Genomic DNA, 6,428 nt, shown 5'->3' with positions numbered 1-6,428 from the left:
TATCTCGGTTTAAAGATTATACGATATTATCGTCTCACAATTACTCGTGATAAATTCCATGAAGTGATTCACATGAGTGTGGGTTTAACCCAATACTCAAATCTTTTTCAAGAGCACTCATGAATGTTGCAACAAACCTTTGCTGTGTTTAAACACTTAGACAATCTACAAACCAATTCATGATAGTCTAACCTCATAACTTACTCCCAAAGTATGATTGACTGTGGATAATTTGAACAATCTAATATTTTTGGAAGTAAAACATGCAAAATGATAGAATAGTAAACAATTGACACAAGATAGTAAACTTTACGCATAAATAATACTCCTTTATTTAATCATGAAATTCCAATTACATTTTATCTATTACAAGTTTCTAAACAAGTATCTAATCACTAAAACAAACATCGTCCTTCAGACCAATGCTCCTCGCACGATGTAAGTGCTTAACCCTGCTCAGACCCTTTGTGAAGGGCTCAGCAGGGCTCTCCTATGACGGTACCCTCTCTACTACGAGGAGTCCCTCTTCTACCCGATGTATGATGAAGTGATATTTTCTGTCAATGTCTCTGGATCTACCATGATCCCTTGATTCCTTGTGATAAGTTTAAAATAAACTTGAAGATCGATTAGATCTATGAAACAGGTAGAGAAATAACCAGATAAACAATAAGAACAAGCAAATGGATCAAAAGGTGTCGAATGATTAATAAACAATCCTCAGAAGAGCTCGATAAAGAACATCAACTGTAGAGGATTTAGGGTTTACAGTAATCAACGAGAATGACGAAAACTCTACTCTATACGCATACATGCATGCATATATTTATATTAAAACCCTAACAGTTTATCTAGGAAAAAGGAAGCTAATCTAGATAAACATGGATTGACAAGCCCAAACCGGTTGTAAAACAAAAGGGCCCAAGACGCAACACATTAATCTTCAACAATCTCCCCCTTTGCGTCTTTGGCACAGAGGCTTCATTCCCTTTTAACAGTAGATGGTTTCTTCACCGTTTCAAATATCCTCGGTATAATGGCTAGAATGTGATGCCTGAAAGTGATATACCACCGAAGCATATCTGTAAAATTCTTCTTGTCTGCTGTAGAGTTCTGCTTGCATCGGTGAACGATGTTTATGATGTGCTCCAGGCAATCTGTTGAAAACAGATGCTTGTCTACCAAAGCAAACAGAAACTTGTGCTTATCGCCCTTTGCGAACATGACCGTCAGATTTGTAGAGTCAATATGCCCTAACTTCATTTTGTGCACATCTCCTGTCTTGGAAGTAGGCTTGATGGTCGGTTTCTTGTTCATTATCTTTGCTATTTCTTGATCCATAGTGGTACGCTCATGGATATAGGAAGCCAACATTCTTTTGAGATGCTTCAGAATCGGTTCATACTCCCTTTGATTAGAGAGAAGAATGTTGTATAGCAGAATCCAATCATGAGGATTCAGACTGGGAAGATCTGCCAGAGAAATAAAATGTTCTATGTTGGCCGTTCCTCTGTTGACTTTGAAATTAACATTCACAAATTTCCCAGCCGGTGTTGGTTTTAGTACCCTGACCTTTACAATCTTCTATGCACTCCATGTCAAGTACTGTGGTTGACCATAGTCAAGTACTGTGGTTGACCATACTTCAAATAAAAATCTATCAATTCTTTGTCAACCTTTAAGTTTGGATGAGGGACATCAGCAGTGACATCGAAGCAATGAAGCGTAAAAGCCTTTCGTGTGATCGGCATGTCAAACTGCGAGTCTTTGGTATTCTCACACTAAAAAGATGCAATCGGTTCCAACCAATACATGGAGGGAAACTCAATCGCTTGATTAATGAGTGTGTCTCTGTCCCATTCTGGAAACAGAGTCTTCTTAGTCTTTAAGGCATCCTCATCCTCCTTAATTCTTCTTTCTTTGGCCTCTGTCTCTTGAGCGATTTTCAGAGTTTCATCCAGCTCATCTCTTTTCTTTCATTGAAGAGCTTCAGCAATAGTTTCATCGGTGTTTGACTCGCTCTCAACAAGTATTTGCTTTCCAGAACCCGAAGCTAAATTATTCTTCGGGTCTGTCTTTGTTACACTCTCCTCTCCCCCTTGTCTCGGAAGAACAGGCTTCTCCGAGACACCCTTCATCTCGCTCAGAATAGTTATTGCAGGAAGGAGTTTGGCCTGGAGATGCTGTCGGATGGTAAGGGTAAGAAAGGGATCATGAGTTTCAACGACATTAGTCAACATGTTCTTGACGTCACCAACACAACCTTGAAGAATAGCCCGCTGAGTTTTCAATAAAGAGATTTCTTGTTGTGCCTGGGCCAGTTGTATCTTCTGAAGTTCAATACTTGCCTGATGCTTTACGAGATCCTCTTTTAAGGTACTCTCTGCTGCTAGAGAAGAAAAACGTGAATCCAAAGATTGAAGAAAAGAGGTGGATTCAGTTTTCAGGTCAGCACGCAGAGCCTCGAACTTGGAAGTTTCACCCTGAAGGGTAGCCGAAAATGAGTCCACAGACGTTTGATACTTGGCCGCATTAGCATCAGCATGTGCTTTGAGAGAATCGAGAAAAATCTGAGTTGTGTGTACAACCTCAGAGGCTTCCTTTGTGTCTTTGGAGCACGAAGCGGCGGACTTGTCAATAGCATCAGTGGAGCGATCCAGAGCATCAGTATACGTCTTGATTGAAGATTCGATAAAGGCTTTCAACACCACACCCCCATAGGCTTTATTATCAGCCAACAGACTATCGAGTTTATCATGAATGTCTTGAAGCTGCTGACTGGTAATGGGGGTATCTGTATCAGTATCAGTGGGAATTCGGTATACGCTATAATAAAGAGAATCATACTCTTCATCGTCACCACCCAAAGTAGAACCAGAAGTTGAGGATGGATAAGGTGATGGTGGTATGTGAATTACAGGTGTTTCAACCACAGTAGTAGCCCCTGTATCAGATACATTGACTGTTACTGGTGGTTGGGAAGAGGTGGTAGTAACGGATTCGGTGATGATTGGAGTGGGGATCAAAGATGTAGGGATAGGGACAGAGGCAGTAATGGTTGAGGTGGGTAAAGAGGTTGGTTCTGTTGTAGTGGGAGTGATGATGATAGGAACAAAAAGTGAAACCTTCTGTTTCGGTGATGGGGGTGGGGTAGGAATTTTAGGAGAAGGTGGAGGAGTGGGTAGTTTTGTGACTTTGGGAGATACTGGCGGAGAGGGAATATTAGTATCTATAGGAGAGGATGGTTTTTGAGGAGATTGAGCAAGAGTTGGCTCTTTTGGTGAAGCATGAGGAGCAGCAGCCTCTGCTTCAGGTGTTTCATTTTGAGCAGATCCAGGAGAAGAGGATCGTTTGGCCCTTTTAGCCATCTTCTTAATCTTCTTAGATTTTGATTGAGAGGGTTCTTCTGCACCATGTGTTCTCTTAGAGGATCTTAGCTTTCTCTCCTTTTTCGTTTCTGTTTCCTTCTTCTCTTCTTTTTCCTTTTTACCAGCCCGCTTGCCACGGTTTGCAGGTTGATCTAGGGCTTCCAAGGCAGCCTTCTGTTCATCAGTCAGAACCCTTGGAGGCAGAGGAGTTCTGGTGCTGTAAACGGCCATGACCTGGCTATGAGGCGTGACACACCTGTACATGAATTCAAGAATTAATCCATAATGTCGAAACTTACTCGGGTCGGAGACAATAATCTTCTTAGTATGGAAAGAAGCTATTGAAGCCAGAAGAGCATCCTTCATCACGGGGATTTCCAGAGAATCCATGGCTTTCTTCGTGATGAGCGTCCAGAAACGTCCGCAGGAGATCTCAGAATACCGGGTTGTGGTGTTAAGACTCTGAACGATTTGAGACCAGATTATGGAGCCATAATCTAAGTTGATGCCATTGTAAAGACCATAGAGAATGGTGAGAAATCCTTTGCTCGTGGTATCAGAACCGCCACAACGTTCCGCTAAACCCTTGATTAACAGGGTAAGCAAGCCATTCCACTGCGAAGGGAGACAAGACTTCTTGACCTTTGCGATCGTCGTAAGTACATCGGTATAACCCATCTCGTACATCATCGAGAAAAGATGTGCAGTCGAGACAAAATCAGGTGAGATGACAGATGAATCGACAGCAAGCCCTAAAAGAGAACAAAACTTGGTTTTGGAGATGGAGGTTTTCTTGTCATGGATGGTGAAGTAGATACGATCTTTGTGTTTATCATAACTCGCTGATGTATAAACTTGAGAAAGCAGGGACATCGGAACCGCTTCCACCCGCGTGAGAGCCAACAACAATGGAGAATATTTCATACATTCCACCACATGGAGCATGTACGCATCATACAGAAAAGGAGTCATCTCGATAATCATATTCTGATTAGGCTTGATGGAAAGCAAAGATGAAGTTACAGTTTGATCGTGTGCAGAAGAAGAAGTCGCCATTGTTGAATCGAAGAAGAAGATGAACAGTGGAAACTTTTTCAGAGAGAGAAGATACGTGTTTGGTAAATGACAAAGAACACGATCACCCCTATTTATACCGTTCCCTGGAGAGAGAAAATTGTGATGATTATGGAACGAAAACGTCGCCTGAAAAAGCGCGATTGGATGTTATGGTGTATCGCAGGAAAACGTCAGCACACGTAGGGGTGAAACGAATCAACTTCACGCGCCCAAATCATATCTTCGTACCGTTTGAAATTCCTTGTGCCCTTGCTTGGTTACAACTGAAACTTAAAACCACATACCAAACAGCAATAAGAATGTTGGAAAAATTAATTTTCGTGCATAAGAGTGTGAAAGATAAAGAAATAAATTAAAGGTGTTTGAGATGTGAGTGATGTCTATGAAGAAGACATAAGGCGGAGGATTCCGGGCAAGAATCACTTCCTTCAAATCCAAGAGAGACTTGAAGTGCTTGTGTGGTTTCCCAAGAAATACGATTAATTGTCTATCAATAAACAATGAAAGGCATCTTTTGATCATAGGCTGTTGGGTGGCTGTCCTCTAACCAAACATCAAGTCTCAACATAAAACTGAGTATTGGCAGAGGTGCCTGTGAGACCGAGATGATCTGTTGAACAGGTAGGTGGGAATTATCTTGTGACAAGCATGGGATAAACAGAAATCTCAAAAAAATAAACTGGACCTCTTTGGGAAAAATGTCTGAGGTATAGACGATTTCATAAAAGATCACGTAAAAACAAAATGAGATTTCCAAGTTACAACTTGAGTATATCACTCACCGTCAATTCATTTTAGGTATTGGATTTTGGGTTTCACTTAGAATGTGGTAATCGAATCAAAGATCATAAACACAGATGTTGTGTAACCATAAACTTCAGTGTTAAAGACCGAAAGCATCAAGGGTTACTTTAGGGAATCGAAGGTTAATGTAGAATTTTAGGAGGTGGTTAAGAAACCGAATGTACCTTCTGCTATAGAAGTGTGACAAAGCAGAGCAACTCGTGTCTCAAATGAGAAGAGTAAGGTAGCTCTAGACCGAGTGTTGGAAAATAGCCTGATTGGGAAGAAACGACAGGTATTGATCGAATCATTAAGGCTTACTCAAGATCATAGAGGCTTGTGACAATATACAGCAGCAAGGTTCTAGGGACTTCTAACTAGTTTGAGAGAAAATTGAAACATACCTGCTTGAACACTATCGAAGGTGATACTTGTATTTACCTGTGCAAAGCTTACACCAACCAGAACTAACGAGTAGTGGAAATAAGTAAGAAACTGAATAAAAACAAAAATGAAAATATTTTTGTATTTTAAGATTTTTCTAAAAGAGAAAGATAAAATATTTTTGTGATTTTGAAATTTTTCTGAAAAAGAAATAAAAACAGAAAGATAAAATGTTTCTGTGATTTTGAAATTTTTCTGAAAAAGAAATAAAAACAGAAAGATAAAATGTTTTTGTGATTTTGAAGTTTTTCTGAAAAGGAAAAAAAAAAAGATAAAATGTACAATAGAATTTAATCAAAAATGATGAAGCAGAGATAGACCGAGCGGTCTGTGTATTTCGGTGTCATTAAAATTTCAGAACAGAGAGGGATCGAGCGGTCTATCTATTTCGGTGTAATTAAAATTCCGGAACAGAGAGGGACCGAGCGGTCTGTCTATTTCGGTTCCATTAAATCTCCAGAGCAGAGAGAGACCGAGCGGTCTGCCTGCTTCGGTTCCTGATTCTTAGATAGAGATTTGAGGATTCAGGACCGACTCTCCTACCATCATACCTAAGCCTTGTAGAATTTTGTTGAAGGTCGCTTCAGGAAGAGCTTTGGTAAAGACATCGGCCAACTGATCAGTGGTTCGAACAAAGTGTACTTCAACGTTTCCATCTTCCACATGATCTTTGATGAAGTGATACCTCAGTGCTATGTGCTTGGTCTTGGAGTGTTGCACTGGGTTATGACAAATCCTAATTGCACTTCCAGAGTC

Source organism: Lactuca saligna, chromosome 2 (assembly GCF_052625555.1).
Source record: "Lactuca saligna cultivar CGN05327 chromosome 2, ASM5262555v1, whole genome shotgun sequence".
In the NCBI taxonomy this organism is placed as follows: Eukaryota; Viridiplantae; Streptophyta; class Magnoliopsida; order Asterales; family Asteraceae; genus Lactuca; species Lactuca saligna.
This window is presented reverse-complemented; position numbering follows the sequence as displayed.